Below are 16,626 nucleotides of genomic sequence, written 5' to 3'. Positions count from 1 at the left end.
TTTTTTCTCAGCTTGACCTGAGCATTAACCGATCCTGATTATCTGCCATTTTAGCTCCGCCCCATCGATTTACATTAGCCACGCCCCTTCATCTGTCATGTTAGCCCCCCCCCCGAAATTAAGACCTAGTTGCGCCCCTGACACAGAGTGGCTTGTCATGGATCCATTGGGGAAAGTCAACTATCCTTAATGAGAGGTAGAGTATCTTTCACAAAGGTCAACCCAGGATGGATAAAAAGAAGCGGCATGGAAGAGTGAGATGTGGAAGAAGTGAGGAGGAATATTAAAAATTCCCAAATGAAAAACAAGCTATATTACTATGTCAAATACAGTAAAAAAAAAAAGTACATTTATGTGTAGGTCAATGGGTACATGTGAAGAGAGCAAGGAAGGTTTCCAAAGGCGAGTGAAGCCAAGAAATCACATGTGACAATGTGACATGTGACAAACAACACTGCTGCGTTAGATAATGGTGAAGTAAGGCACGAGTCGACTTGGGTTAGCAGGTAGTGGTGGTAGGAGTAAGATAGAAATTGGTAAACCACACAGCGATTACTGGTGGTTAGGTGTGAGTGGGCCAAGCTCAACAGTGCACGAAGAAATTGTTTTAAACGAGGTTAGAGAGCTTAGCGTGCATAAAGAGATCTAGGGATGAAGATGAATGTGAACAGACCCAGGATGGTTCTAACTGTTCTTCGGAACTCAAGGAAGGGTTGCAAGGAAACCAAGGAAGTTTGGCGAATTTATGTGTGATTAATTATCTGTGTATTTATTTCTCATGAAAGTATTTGTTAGTGACCATTTGATGAATTTGTGTGCAAGTGATTACCTATGCATTTATTTCGATTGCATGTATTTATTAACATTGGTATGGCTATGTTAAAGAGGTTAGTTATAATATGTTAAAAAAGAAAAGGGAATTGTGTAGTATATATATGGCAATTGGAAGTAATTACGCAAATGTTCAGTAGTATTCTGTGTATAATGTATTAGGTCATACACAGGTACTATTAGTTATAGGCATGTGTACATAGAATGTTAACGCATTCTACTGCTGGGGGCTGATTGTGTTGTCATGATTCAGAGGGGTTGATAATAAAAAAGACATATATACTTTGAAAATAGTGTCCTGGATAATTTATGGAACTACTACATCAATGCTAGCAACTTCCCACGGGGCTTATACGTGGAATGTTTACGTTCTGTGTTTGACAGCTGAAGAAGAGAAGTGGACTGGCAGGTGGCCGTGCATTGCCTTTGCTGCCCTTGGTGGAGAATACACGTAACTTAACTAACATCTGTCGTCCTGTGACGACTGAAGCAACACGCACAATGCTACTAGAAAACCACAGCTGACTGCGATACACCATTCATTGGGCCACTGACGTCCAGTCAGTACTAATTTAGTGCCTTTATATCTCTATCAAATATTCGCTTTTTTATTTCACAAATAGCTGAAATCTATTTAGGAGTTTCTCGTTTCATGTACATGACAGCTCGCGTAGGCACCGTGACGTACTCTCTTGTTTACCTTGTCACTTACTGAGTGGCGTGGCATCTGAATCCTCATTGGTCCGCGTCCTCCCTAAGCGGCAAGTTTCTTATTGGGTAGTGTCATGACTAAGCAATACGCCGATATCCAATAGGTTTCAGCCACGGGCTTCGTCCAATAGACTTCAATTTGAGGGGTGTGAGGGAAGCTGAGCAGAAAAAACACACCCCTCCCTTTACTGGATATTTGGCATATCTCGAACACTACACCATAGGTTATACGGGCGCAACCACCTTGCAAGGCCAGCAATATCATAAAAAGTAAAGGATAAGTGGCGCCGTTCACGTTTGTGTCTCGTGGGGTCAGGGGTAAATTATAGTATCCCCTATTGTGAGTTGGGCCAGCCTAACAACCTCTCCGGTCTATACCAAGCTCAGGCACAAGGGGTGGCGGCAGTGGTTTATTCCCGTGGACAGGCTTCTTCATTTGGCGCGCACTCCAATGGCATACAACATGTAAGCCGGCATCGTTAATTCCCAACCCGAGGGTGACGCGTAGAAGCACGAAGCACTTGGCAAGCGAACTGTTCTATTTGATCCGGCCCAAGCGGAAGTGAGGTGTCTCATTTGCGGATGTACTTCCGGTAGTGCTGTTGGTGAATTGTACAGAGTAGGGAAGGAGTGGAGGCGTCTGGTGGGACCTAGGTAAGTGGAACCGGTTAGAAAAGGAGCTAATCGTATGCGCTGATACAAGTTAAGACTTAGAAAGAGTACAGAGTCTCGTTTAAAACAAACAGCAACCCCTGAGTTTTGCAGAATGACATATATTCAAGGCATAAGGGAGTTGTAACAGCTGTTTGCTATCTTGTTAGGCGAGGGAGTGTCGCAGGATCTGTTGCCATTCGTTCGCGTTTCACCGGAATTACTGTATTTGTTTTCCTTGTTAAAAATTGTATAGAGTTCATAACAAGGGATTAAAAGATGCAAAACAAAGTAGCTTGTGATTACATTCTTGCTAGCAGGCTGTACAATTGCTTCACTTAAGTAGTACGTTTGTTACTTGTTGCAAGATACATTGCATCTTACTTTCAGTATAGGCACGTAAAAGAATATGCGTATTAGCCGCAGTGTAACATGTATTTTCTTTCCCTTAAATGTATGCAAGTGTTTATGTATATGTGTATAAAATGCCATGTTACAACACAAAAGCCAGATACAAATATGTACTGCTCTTGAAAGTTGTTTTATAAAATGCTAGAAATGTATTGCCACTAATTGTTATCAGTCGTAAAAGAGTTATTGCTTGAATTACAGCTTGAAGGGCTCAAATATATCCTTACTTTTTACAAGTAGATATTTTCATTATGCACATTACTGGATAGCAGTGTTGAAAAGTTTGCCTTACGTGCTAGAAAGGGCCCTCTGAAAAACGCTGGAGTTACTATACTGCCCTTTATGTTCAGATGGGACCGGGTGGTTACACAGATTGCTTTGTTGTGGACACGTTGTCATTGTAAAGTATTTGATGATGATTTAAACGACAGTTGGCACACAGACATGTGTTGCTAGTCCATTTCCACAGATATGGCTTGCCAGTTTTATAGCGTAAAAGTTTAAAAGTTGCTGAATGAACATAATTTTCTGGAGCGGCTGCCTTAATTCTAAGCCAGGGTGCAAAACTCACGCCCATGACATCCATGTAGAATTTCCAGTTTTTGCAAGACAAACTGACTTTTAGGGATTGAAATTAAATTAATTTACATACAGCTAATTCTGAGAGACTGACGTGGATCCGAACCTCTCTGTATTCCAATGGATATCACGAATCTAAACCAGCGTGCAGCCTATGCATGCACTGGACCAGCAGATCTAACTGGTAAGGCAGCTTAGCAGTTAAGGCTTCTACTCAGGTAAAGTTGGAGGTTAAAGTCTTAATGTGTCCAACTTTAATTTTTTTTTCTAGAGTGAATACTAAAACACTGCAAATTGATTAAGTATAAATCCTGTTACAGTTGTTACTAATCTTCAAGACTGTAGCAATAAGTGGTCTGTAAAACTAGTGTATGTTTGTACCTGCAAGAAGTTGGTGCAGTGGGGGCATGCTGATTTGACTGTAGCTTGACTTAAACTCTGGGTGGACGTTCCTGCTATATAATGTGTGTACTGCTGCTTGTAGTTTCAGTGTAAAGTAAAAGGCAATCTAATGTTGTGTGACTTGAAGTTAGGAGCTTTTTCCTGTTTTTGTAATATTTAGCTAGCATATGTTTGCAAAATCTTCAAGAGGTGCAACAATACACCTATTTCTCGGGAATGTACCTTCAGCAGTCTGTCATGCGGCTGGCAGAGCAGGCACAAATTCGGACCTTCCAACCTTGAAAATTTGCTAACCGTACAACGCGTCTTCAAATTTGCAGGATGTTGAAAGATATGCTGAAGACACCATAGCCAGTGAACACAAACCACCAAGGATAGCTGAGAACCTACTTGGACATGATATAGTTACGTTATTAATACATCGTGTTGCAGGCCTGCAGGGATTGATGGACGCATTTTCTGATTTTATGTTACAGAAGAAAATGGTCATAAATAACTCTAAAACATATACTATGATTTGTGGGCCCAAACTCCCTAAAACCTTTTATATTGAAAAAACTTATATTAAGACTGAATTCCTTTTGCTATTTAGGTATTGTTTTTACACACAGTGGCTGTTGGTCTCAACATATTTCATATACCAGAGCCAAAATAAGCAGGGCAACTAGAGGTATTTTTAAATTTTCTTCCAAACTGGGGAGTCGGACTGTTAATGAGATGGTAGCCTTATACAAAGCTAAAGGAACAAACAAAACCCTCTAGGGGGCAGGGCAATGGGGTCATTCAAATACCAAAGTCCTGAAATCCCAGGAAAACTTGTTTGTGAAATGGTTGCTTTATTTACCTTTATCTTCATCTAATAACATTGCTCTTTATGAGACCGGCCTCCAGTTTTTAGAAGACTCCCTATTGGCCTTACCTCTATTACTGTGGGATTCAATATGGAAAAGGGAAGAAACAGATATTATCAAATCAATTATTTTAGACTGTCTTAAATTGCAAAATGCACTTAAAATTCCTTGGCTGCTGTACGTAAATACTGTTCTAGAAAAGATATATAAAATATCAATTTGGACTGAAATGTCTAAAACCTTGATCTACTCTAAGAAATAAATTAGACTCCTTTTTACAGAACAGGATAGATCTAAGGCTTTTGACTGAAAAGAGCAAACCAATTGTGGCTCAGTATACATCGTACAGCAGCGATGTGATTACCAATAACCATTTGTCATATGTGACTTATGCACATCATCGCTTTGTATTAACTAGATTTAGATGTGGCATTGTTCATTTTCTTGTAGCTTTTCCTACTATGCAGTTTAATCAGCCTGCAGGTTTTTTTTATGTCCACGTGACAATAGAAGTAAACAGCACGTTGCACTTCATGCTGTTTTGTAAATTTTATAAGGTTTTTAGATGTTTTGATTTGAAGCCACTTTTTTTTTTATATAACATCAGGTCACACATAGAGGATATGAAATTCTTGGTGCGATTAAGCGACCCCCCTGACTTGTTGTAGTGTGGCCTTGTTCATTAGCAAAGCAATTAATAAGAGGGAAAGTATAAGGTCATAAGAGTATTGATTTGTTATGGTTTTAAATATTAGTTTTTATAAATGATAATTTTACGTGTACTAATTATGAATTACCTCAATGTAGAAATATGAACGTACTGGTCAATACATATGTCTAAGTTGTAATGTTTTTTATAATATGATTACTGTTCTTTTATGGCTGTCTTCAGATAGTCGAATAAATATGAATGAATGTGTCATATTGATCATTTTACATTAATGCATTTCAGGTAAATTGAGCAAAAAGAGTTCTGAAATAGCTTTTGGCAATACATTCTATCACTATGCCAGCTTGTTTTCACCCCAGGCATCACAAAGCTCGTCAGCTCAGGCATGCAATAATAATATAATGAACGAGCACTAAGTTCACCCAGGCACTTTACCTTACTTCTGGTTGATCTCTAGTTTCTCCCATTCCCAACATATTTTGAGTAGCTCAAACTTCTCTGTGGCTTTTGTCAAGCCTATGCCCTTAGTGGAACCATGATCATCCTCTTGGACATCAGAAGAATTGTTCAATATGTTGGACTAGGGCTCCTCCTTTGATCAGGTACTCCGTGATATCTCTTAACTATTTTACACTGTTGGCCAAAAATCCTACTTAATCAGCTCTAATAGTGAGGTAAATGTAGGGTCAGACTAATGGTACTCGTTTGGAGCTATTTTACATACATATTGAAAAGCAGTATGTTAAATTGGGATCCTGCCTCTTCGCTCACCGATAACAGCTGCAGAGTTCCTAATGGGTCTGCAGCGTCCATGCTTTAAAAAAAAAAGTCTGTGTTTTGCCCATGTTTCTTACTATGCAGTTGTAACTTGTGCTCACATATGCACGCTATTTCCAAATTGATATCTTAATATCTGATGGTGCAGAGGTTCATCTGTTAGTCAGACAAAAGGAGAATAAAGTTTGTTGTGACACCATACCTCAAAGATAGTTCTGCTTCAAGATCTAGGATGTTGCATTTAGATCCTGTTTTTCTGCCTGCAACACCCTGTTAAATAATTCAAAATTGGGGTGTCTCTGGCTGCGTGCTTTCAAGGGAACTCTACAATCATGATGTCAAATTCAGTGTAATGACTATACCGAACACACAATGACCATCATTGTGTGTAGTCTATGTCCTGCTTTGCACTGGGCATGCCCTTGGAGCTAGAGATGCATTTAGAGCACATGGGCACCAAATCCATGGAATGATGCTGAACCACAGTGGAAGGGACCATCTATCCCACGTACACGTACATTTTCGCATGCTTTCTTAGTGACTTACCAGTGCAGCCTAGAGACGCTGCAAACATAAAAGTACAGGGTTAGCTTTGAGGCCTGTGATGTTTCTAAGGAGCACCACATTCATCACCATGCAGCACAACTCTTCGTTCACTCATAAGCTTTATTGCTCCGAATCACTGCATTGTAACACTGTTGCCAATTCAGATCTTCTCATCATACCCTACACATCTCTTCAGCCATATTGTTTCACAGGCCTTTAGTTTTTAGTCAGGCCTCTGTCTGTGGTTTTCTTTTAAGGGTAACTCTCAGTGACACCCCTGCCCTACTAAATCATTCCATGTTTCAACTCTCGAGGAACCAAAAAATCTTGGTGAGATTTTTTGGGATGGCCTGCGGTGATTGCTGAACCCTCGATGGTATCGTTAAAGTCTATATCTTCTAACATATCAGTTGATGACGCAACATTGGTAGTTAATCAATTGTTCCTACCTTTCCTGTGGTGAGATTGGACATGAATGACCTTGTGCGTGTTGTTTTCTCATATGCCTAACATGTTATACCTGTCACTCTTTACATTGCTTTGATGACCCAAAGTTGCCAGGCTCACACTGTGAAAACAGATAAGTCTATTGCTCTGAAAGAAACTTTTGAGAGGTGGCAGATCTTGGTTCTCAAAGCAGACCTGATTACATTCTGAACGGCCTAAAAACTCATTTGCTCCTCTGGCTATTGTGCTTGCTTGTTGGTAAACTGCCTACCAGACTAAAGCCGATCGATCATCTTTCTATCCTGTCACTTGGGTGCTGTCAGTCTTTAGTGTATCCCTTCCTCCCGAAGCCGCACTTACTCTGAGTACTGTACAAACAGCTGATAAAAGAATAAAGAAGATGCTAGAAAAGACTCTTAAGTATTGAAAATAAACACCAGTCCAGCGGTTTCCATAGAAGCTTAGGTCGCAGCTGAGGAGCACATGAGCAATCCAGAAAAAAACTTTCTGGTGCATGAGGAAGTTGATGATTGTTACCTTTTAACTTCGTTGACGCCAAAGTTGAGGAATTGAGAGCAAATTTGATTGCCTTTCCAACTTTTCCATAAATTTCTTAACTGCTGTATGGAGAGCAGCATTCTGAAAAACCGTTATAAACAAGGTCCAATACTAGCAATTACTTTTTTAAAACAACAATTTTCTCGTTATGCTATCACATTTTGTTGTTTTCTCATTTCCTTTTTTGGGCATTTACAACTATTAGTAGGTTAAAATATTTGTTATATTAAGGCCAGTTACCTTTTTAATGTAGTTAGAAGTGTGAGTTGTTCACCACCTAAAACTTAACATTTGTCCAATATGGTGCGTTAATGTCTCCTGAGGTTGGTTTAATATCGGAGTTGTAATCATTGAGTACTCTTGCTCTCTATCACCGCTCAACACCACACGTCGGTCCTCCTACAAAACACAGACTACCGGTTTCCCCCAGCACTCACCTCAGTCCCAGAAAACAATGTCGAATTTGAGGCTTGATACTCTGTAGGGTAAATTTCACGTTTATCGTATTTGATTGGAGGAAAATAAGACAGGAGCAATATGACTTGGCGGGACTTGAGACACTATCAGCTACCAAATTTTGCTATCCACTTTTAAAACACTTTTTTTTCACGCAGTTAAGGTAAATATAGGGCGTAAACTATGACTGTTCAGTCTTTAAAGCGTGAGAGACATAGGCACATTTATGTGAATTAATGCACCTGTTGCAGCAATCTGTGGCTTGCATATCGGGTTTGTATCTCAGTTGGCAGACTGGCCAATCAGTGGTGGATGAAAAGGAAAACAGTAATTGGTCAGTAGTAAATCTTGACTCATTATACGAACGGTGATCATACAGACGCCACGCTTGCAGCCCGGGAAAAAGAGCCGTGTGATATAAATAGCCACGAGCACAAAACTACCCGGCTGCGTGAAAGGAACCTTTTGCAAAAAATATTATTTTAATATTGTACCAATACAGAACGGATACTCGCCTGGATGGTGGCATTAATATATACACGCCCCATGAGAAAAGTGCAAGTAGGATCTTTAAGATATCATTGAAATCAAATCTGAAATAAGAACCTGAATTGAATTTCGAGGGTTTATTCCGTTTTTATATTGAGGACTGTGGTAGATCGTGAATATTAGAGCGCGACCCCAACTGAAACACTACAAACTACGTAGACTACTCCTTGCGATACAACGGCATTGGTGTGATACAGTTTTGTGGAGAAACATATAGAGACTGTCCTGAAGAAGGAAGCCATAATCAACTAAGGCTTCCGAAACGCGTTGACGCACTTACAACAAGTCCTATTCGGTGTTGTCAACAAATAACTTGGTTATAAGGAAAGACTATTCCTCCCATTGTTGTCAAACGAGGGCCCGAAATGACATGATCAAGACAGATAGCAGTGTCTTTTCCAAAAACTTTCTCCATTTCCACATTAGGTGGTTTTTAATTGTGTATTATGTTTTTAATCAGTCATACATAGGAATTCATATGTTTTATATTTAAAATAAATTGTATATTTTTACAAATAGACTGTTTTTCTTCCCTTCTGGTGAGTGTTTTCCTAAGCCAACAAAATGCGAGTTGAATGATTGTTGAAGATTGAGTATGACGCTTTGAGTCCTGGTTTAGGATCAGGAAATAGTATTCCCCATAGGGAAAATATTTTGCTTTACTTGAAAGTATATTGGTGCTCTATTTCCCTACGTGTTACTACGAGCCCCTCTCTTTTGATTATAAGTAGTAAATCTGGCCCTATGGCTCAGAAATGTTAAGTGCATTCTGCGGACTGCCAGTGTAAACGGCAATTTGAATTTCTGTACAGCCGTTGGAGCCCTTCAACTTTTTGAGTTCGATACAAAGAATATCTTTGTGTTGCTTAATAGTAAGATGTTCTCTACAGTGCTTGTAGAAAGCTGGCTTAGTGTATTGTAATTGTATTTATATAGCGCTTACTACCCCTGATGAGGAATCCCAGCGCTTTTTCGGTAAGTAGTTTGCTACTCTGAAACCCCAAAAAGATTAGTGGTGAATTAGTATAGGAAGATATTTCATTAATTTGAGCGAAGGACAAATGAGTTTATTATTTGGATTGAAAAAGGATAGTAGAGGGGTAGAAAAAGCAAGAGTTTGCATTTATGTATCACTTGCTACCACTGGTGAAGTGTCAAACCGCTTTCCTGCGGGCAGCACTCTACTCCGGAACCCAAACAGGATTAGTGGGGAATTAGTACAGGGATATATAATTTGCGAGGTGGATTGAACATTTATAGGATAATATAGGTAGATTTATGTTGTATTTAATAATCTCAGACTTTTAAGTGTTGCTTTACTTTAAGTTAATTTATTTGTTTTTATATATTTTTTTTGTAATTCAATAGTGAAGCAATTGTAGGTAAATAGTTATGATAAAAGATTTACTTATTATGCAGTTACCTATATACATGTTACATTTAGAATAATATGAATATGTGATATGTACAGTTTATCAGTTTTAGCAGAACTAACAAACATCAATATACCTATAAACATACATTTTTATACACGTTTATACAAAGCAATACACATATGTAGGTACACATCTATAGTCCAAATGAATGCTTTTTTACAGAGGAATGTGCTGTAAGCATCTGTTTGAGTATTGTAGTTATGTGGGGAAGAAGCAACTATTGAACGCTAATTGGTTATATCGTGCACAGAGTCCAGAGATTGCCCCAGAAGTCTACAGGGCTCAATGCAAACACAAAGTGCTCTATTTGTGCAAGTGTGGGCGAGCATCCTTAGGCCTAACATAGAGGAGTGTAGGACTTTAGGTATGCACACCGTGACTAATAAATGTCACACAACTCAAAAAGGAGATCTACACCGATTTTAGAAAAATAAGCTTCTTTCAAGATTTATTTTAAGACCTAGATGGTCGCAAAAAGTTTTTCAGGAAAAATACTTTAAAAAGGGGACACTTAGTGTAGTTTTATATCTTTGCAATGAGGAGGAGGAGGAGGAGGGGGGAGGAGGAGGAGGGGGTAGGAGGAGGAGGGGGTAGGAGGAGGAGGGGGGAGGAGGAGGAGGAGGAGGAGGAGGGGGGGAGGAGGGGGGGAGGGGGGGAGGAGGAGGGGAGGAGGGGAGGAGGAGGGGGGGGGGAGGAGGAGGAGGAGGGGGGGAGGGGGGGAGGAGGGGGAAGGGAGGGGTGACGCCTACACCTACACCTTGGATGTTCTTTGTTTCTGGCCTCCGAGAGCAGGGAATGCTGATCCAGGGGTCCAGAAACATGTCTGGTGGTGGCAGAGTGCCTAAATCCAGTCGGAGACCCACACCAGGGTTGGTAGGTTTTCAGAGGGCTCCTCTGTGGTGCCCTCCGGGTACATGTTTAACCACATCCCTGCGGCCAAGATTTACCCCCTGTGCTGGGCCCAATGTTAATGGGTGTGGTCATGACGGAACGGTTCCGTCATCAGCATCGAAAGGGTTAAATAAATCACACATAGGTATCGGTGTGGGTTTATTGAGAGGACTTATTTGGTACCAAACACTCCTGGGTTCAATAAAGCCATCATGGTGCTGGGGAACTAGAGTTGTCGAGTTTCCAGCCCATGTACTCTCTATGGCTTCACTGGCACCTACAATATCAAGAAGAGACTTTAATATGTTACGGGCATTTCTACTTTTGCAGATATGCCCACACATGAGATATAGTGTACCTTGACTTGGGGCTTGTAAGGTCTGCTTGAGGGATGACTTACCTATACCTTAGGCTGTGCTGCTTGACATGGCACACAGGCAGTGTGCCATGTCGACTTTGCCGTTTTTTTTTACCAAAGCATGCAGGTTGTATTGGCAGTTTGCATGGCCTTGGTGAGGGTTCCCTAGGGGGCCCTCTTCAGTCCCAATGACCTAGGTACCACGGTTCTATTTACTAGGGACTTGCAGGAGGTTCTGAAGTGCCTATCGTGTTACAGTTTTAGAGAAGAACCCGGTTGGCAGGGACCCTGTGCACTACAATTTAAACCACATTGTTTACCAGCAAAAGACATTGGGGCTAACCATGTAAATAGAGGCACTTTCTCACAGTGATATCCAAAGGTAAAACAACAGTAATAAGAACAAATTAAAATATATTTATTTTCAACAGCTTTCAGTAACTACAACACTTGCAGCATGACGCTTGCCAGCATGTCATAGGAATTTCAGTATCCAAAGTGATATATGGCCTGTAGTCAAGTTTTGTTTAATTGAGCCTTTGATGCCTGCTAGGGATTGCTTAAAATTTGAGTGAGCGCTTCATAAGAATAAAGGTGATATTAAGGTTAAGAAGCTTATATTAGATCTTTGTTTGCCCTGAGCTTTGTGGTACGTTGCCCTAGTGGACTTATCTTCCACCACTCTTTTGCCTTGTATACTTTATGTTGCATCATAAAAAATAACCGTTTTCTTGGCAGTCTTTTTCTGTGTTTTGTTTGCTATCACTTTTTTTTGTTTATTTCCTCTCTGGTGGAATGTATATTTCTTGGTTTGCAGAATAGGGCCACTGGTACTTACCCATGTACCCACCCCACCTCCCCTTTGACTTGCCGCTAAGAGACCAAGGTGCAGGATTTGCCTATTTGTTCATTAGGTGCCTCTGCCCCCTCCTGACAAGTGGCTGACTTTAATTATACCTATTTAATTGACCGGCCAGAATATCCAACATGGGTGTTGAGGTGAAGGACGGCGAGGCTACGGTTGATTTCATGTGATGACTTTGTGTTTGTCTGTTAGGGCTTGCATAGGGCTTAGGGTTAAAACAAGTGCCCTAGACAGCACACGTCCCTTATCTTGTTGCATCCATTTACCTATTTTATGTTCTTAGTCTAACCGGGTCTTTTTTTTTTTATAGGTTTATTCACCAACCTACCCTCACCCAGGCTGAGTAGCACCCACTTAAATGGGCTGCGCTGACATGATCGGGTAGACTCATAGAGTGCGTAAAATCACTGGTTGCAAGAGGGACATTTTTATGGTTTGCTCCTTTTATGATTTTGAGTGGACTCTCAGGATATACACCACTCTGCACTTTCACATGGATATGAAATGCTTAATTAACTACGCCTACATTTTAGCACTGTATAATTCACTTCTCTGCTTTGGTTACTTATACTGCATAAATTTCCTGTAAAAATAAAAAATTGAATGCTTTAATGTTACAATCGTCTGCTTTGTTGTAAATTGTTGAAGTGTGTTTTTGTCGGTGGTGCATGCACTTCATACCCTTAATTGCTATGAAAGATTGCACTAGGATTTTTAGACCTATGTATTGTATCATTGAGAACTCTCTTTCGGATAGATGGGCTTTAACAAGCAAAGTATGAAAATCAGTACACTATGAAACTGTCTACCTGACTAATCAGAAGGTGTAGTGGATGGTATGTTTGAAACGGGTGTTTGCCCAATTATAGATCTGCTACTGGCTATTTGGCAAGCATTGTGCTGTTTTTGTAATGTGTGGCTGCAGGTAGACCATGCACTCATGTTAATTCTGAATAATCCCTTGTTTATAAGATCACGGGCCACAATAGAACTCACAGAAAGGCTGCTTAGTACAGACAGGGTAGTCCCAAAGATTTTATTGCTAGAATTCTTAGTTCTGCCAATATTAGCCCCCGGCCCCCCGTTGTTTTGAGAAGCTTGTATTTTGAAAGGTAGCAGCACTGAATGAAAGTACAGTCTATTTTAGGATGTGTGGTTATCGTCTGCATGGCTAGATTTGCATGAATATACAAAGATCATTTTGTGGCTTTGAGGATCTTTTACTGGTATTTCTTTGAGATGCATCCAAGTGTGCCTAAGTCAGCCTCTGGATTCCTGTTGCCTTTTGTATGACTCGTGCCTTTCCTCAAACTTGATTTCTTTAATCACAGCTCCAACTTGAATTTCCAGATGCTTTGTGCTAAAGCAGCTACCTGCTCCTGACAGAAAAACTGCGATGCTTTGGTCCTAGAATTGTGTTGGATGCTGAATTGCAAAGTTCCTAGAGATGTTGATTCCAGATGCACAGACCGCAAGCCCCGTGGTGAACTTTAGCCAACTGTCAAATTACAATTGAGCCTTCATAACAATTAAACTTTTTTTGTGAGAGGCTGGAATGACCTGTATCAGTGGTTATTAACTTGTGGTCCAGGGACCGTTTGTGATCCACGATGTATACTCTGAGGGTCTGTGACTGCTTAGAAAATGTGTTATTCTTGACAAACTTAGGAAGTGTATTTAAATAAAGAAGCAAAATATAACATGGAACATTCTAAAGCATTCAGTAATTGTGAAGGAATTTGAATTTGGAGGCAAATAATTAAGTTGGTATCTTCAGATTGACTCGTGGGAGCAGTGCATGTGCAACTCACAGAATATAGCAAGGCCAGTGATTTGCTTCAATCGAGTTTAGGAATGATCCAACCTTCCCGTATATATGTGTGTGTGTATATGTATATATATATATACTGCAATTACCAGCATGCATCTGCCTGGCAGGGGGAAAGCGCGAGTGGCCAGTACTACATCCACTGAAGGAGGAGCATAACATCGTTATAAAGGGAGCGGTTTCCATTCACCTGCACCTGGTTTGCCATCAACAGAGAGCGCGGAGCCCCTGGAACAGGCACTGATGAGAGCCATTGGAAGGCTTGAAACGCGTCTGCCAAAGCGTTTCGAGGGACTGCCAGCACTACGCGCATGTAATTTTAATAAAGCCCTTACCTGCTACTCCGGAGTGTGCCGTGCTTCTTCCTGCTGAGGAGGAGGCGTTGTTCTATCTATATATATATATATATATATATATATATATATATATATATATATATATAATATTTGTCCGTTAAGTTAAAAAAAATCATCATGTGAATTTTTTGACGGATGCATGTTTCCATATTTTTGTGCATTGTTCTTCTGTTCACATCATCAAAAATTATTTGATCTTTTCCCCGTCTTCCAATAATGATTCAGTGTGGGCCCTGCATTCCAGCAATTGATTGCATTGTTGGCTGTGGTTTCTGCATGCTTTCAGCATGGTAGTCCTATACAGTGAATCAGTCATACGAGGCTCCACGGTTGGCTGTGGTAGCTACATGTTTCAAGTCGCCTGCAAGGGGTGCTCAAGAAGTGGTATGATAAAACCTTTTTCTCCTCAACCAACAGCTTCTCGCGCCTTCCTGCTCACACTTTTTAAACATTTTTTTTTTTTAATTTAAGTTCATGGTGCATTTGACAAAACACATAATTAATTACAAGCAAGGTATAAGAACATCTGATACAGTTACATGATCACTCAGATGGAAACAGCTAAAAACACATTACATGACATGGGGATAAAAAAGATGCAGAAGATCTACCAATAAATATAACAATACAGTACATTTCAAGTTCTTATTCTGTCCTCCAGCCATTTCTTAACCGGGCCCATAATCGTCTTCCCATCTCTCGTTTTTTAGCACCTTTAAGTTCATAAAGACAAGACTCAATATTATAAATACCTAAAAATCTAGAGATCCACATCTGAAAAGAGGGGGCTGTAGCATCCCTCCCTCCGGCCGAGATCAAGATTCTGAGCACAGCAACTGACATAAAAGCCAAAGCAGCCTCATCCTCTGTTAAAACCAGTTTGGAATCTGAGCCAAATAACATCAATGTTGGGGATAGATCGATCTTATGACCTAGAAGCCCCTCCCAAAATGTTGTTATTCCATCCAGAACAGGGGCCAGCGACTCACAAGAAAAAAACATATGTAATAAGTCTGCTTGCCCCTTATTGCATCTCGGGCAGCAATCATCATTCCTGACACCCCAGGCAAATAGTTTGGCCGGTGTATGATACAGATTAAAAACTGTCTTAAAATGTTGAGCCCGTAAGTTGGATGCCCGAAAGATTTTTTTATTTAACCATAATGCTAGGTCCAAATCTACATCCGGGTTTCCCAATTTGATTGCCCAGTCACTTTCTACTTTTCCTACATCATCCTGTATTCTGGACACCAGTAGATTATAAATCTCTTTGATCTTCCTGCATCCTCTTCCAATGACCTTGACCACAGGGTAATCTACCAGGGGTTTAAGTTTTGCCTACAAGCCTGTATGATACCTGAGATTTGGCCATATATAAGCCACTGATTTACTGGAAGGCCGTATCTCCTTTGCAATTCCTCAAACCTAATTATCTTGTCTCCTACCATTAGGTCTCCGATAGCCTTAACACCAAAGCCCTTCCATATTTGTAGGTTCCTATCATTTCTTAGCTGAGGAAAAAGACTCGAGTTTTCCAAAAGAAGGGAAGGGTAAATTTTTGGGACATGAAAGTATTTTAAGATTGATTTCCATACCTGCCAGTCTTAAATCGTGCCTTCTTATAGAACCTATATTCCAATTCCGTCAACAGTAGGCCCGTTGCTTTCCCCCCCCATCAGCAGTTTGAAGATCGGAGGGGGACCCTGACTGTCTAAATTAGTCACGCCAGTGTCGCATTGGAACAAAATTGACATCTGAATCAGGAGACAAGACCAATGATACAGTCTCAGGTTGGGGAGTGCCATCCCACCCCTTTCCCTCGGAAGGGACATAAAGGTCGTCAATCGTCTAACCTTACCATACTGCCATATGAACCTAATGAAAGCAGACTCTAATTGCTTCATAATTTTCTCCTCAATATATAGGGGAATGGCTCTAAATAGATACAGCACCCTGGGAAACATCACCATTTTTAGGACATTTACCCTCCCAACCAGAGAGAGATGAACATCCATCCTTTTTAGTTCTGTCTCTATGGATTTAATTAGGGGGGGGTAGTTCTCTTCCACTATCTTATCAACTGAAGCATTGATCTTTACCCCTAAATATATAGCAGAATCAACATATCTTAAATCGGATCTTGGTATATTCTTGGAGCAAATTATCTGGGTTTTAGATTCATTCAAAAGATATCCAGAACCTTGGCTGAAAACTTTAGCCATCTGTACCAATTCCGGAAGTGCCTGCTGCGGATTTGTTGTGATAACCGCCAGGTCATCAGCGTAGGCTAAGATCTTATTTTCATAGCCGTTATAGATCACTGGAGAAATTTTAGGGCACTCTAAGATTTTCTGAATAAGATGGTCTATGTACAGAGCGAATAGTATGGGGGAGCAGGGACAACCCTGCCGTGTCCATCTACTTATCTTAAACTTATCTGACTTCTCCCCCAT

General features: G+C 40.4%; 1 protein-coding gene across 2 annotated transcripts in view; it reads left to right on the top strand.

Moving 5' to 3' along the window:
- The first annotated feature begins 1,928 nt into the window (after nucleotides 1-1,928).
- Nucleotides 1,929-16,626, top strand: part of SYVN1 (synoviolin 1) — a 267,012-nt gene continuing 252,314 nt past the window's right edge. Inside the window, exon 1 of one of the 2 annotated variants that reach the window (XM_086938027.1) lies at nucleotides 1,929-2,196. The gene's annotated coding sequence lies outside the window, so the exon portion shown is untranslated. Of the gene's footprint in view, nucleotides 2,197-3,258; nucleotides 3,368-16,626 lie in introns of those variants that run through there. The other variant, XM_086938028.1, reaches the window with a different exon arrangement.

The sequence above is a fragment of the Lissotriton vulgaris genome, chromosome 9 (assembly GCF_964263255.1).
Source record: "Lissotriton vulgaris chromosome 9, aLisVul1.2, whole genome shotgun sequence".
Taxonomy (NCBI): Eukaryota; Metazoa; Chordata; class Amphibia; order Caudata; family Salamandridae; genus Lissotriton; species Lissotriton vulgaris.
This window is presented reverse-complemented; position numbering and strand designations above follow the sequence as displayed.